At 29.1% G+C, this 213-nt stretch overlaps 1 protein-coding gene across 1 annotated transcript in view; it reads left to right on the top strand.

Annotated features, from left to right (window-relative positions):
• Window positions 1-213, top strand: part of LOC119588597 (ATP-dependent RNA helicase A protein-like) — a 19877-nt gene that overhangs the window by 10755 nt on the left and 8909 nt on the right. The window lies entirely within an intron of this gene.

Below are 213 nucleotides of genomic sequence, written 5' to 3'. Positions count from 1 at the left end.
GAGGAGAGTGTTTTTTTTTTTTTTTGGGGGGGGGACATATATTAGTATTTTGTTATTCATGTATATATTTACGCTTATTTGCATATATAATATACTTTATAAGAGAGAGTATTCAATAGACTGCCTGGCTCTCGTTAGGAAGTTGTAGTATATTTGATAATCCAAGAGTGTACTTACTATTTGTAATCATTATTTATGGGAAAAAATTTTACC

Source organism: Penaeus monodon, chromosome 24 (genome assembly GCF_015228065.2).
Source record: "Penaeus monodon isolate SGIC_2016 chromosome 24, NSTDA_Pmon_1, whole genome shotgun sequence".
NCBI classification, from domain to species: Eukaryota; Metazoa; Arthropoda; class Malacostraca; order Decapoda; family Penaeidae; genus Penaeus; species Penaeus monodon.
This window is presented reverse-complemented; position numbering and strand designations above follow the sequence as displayed.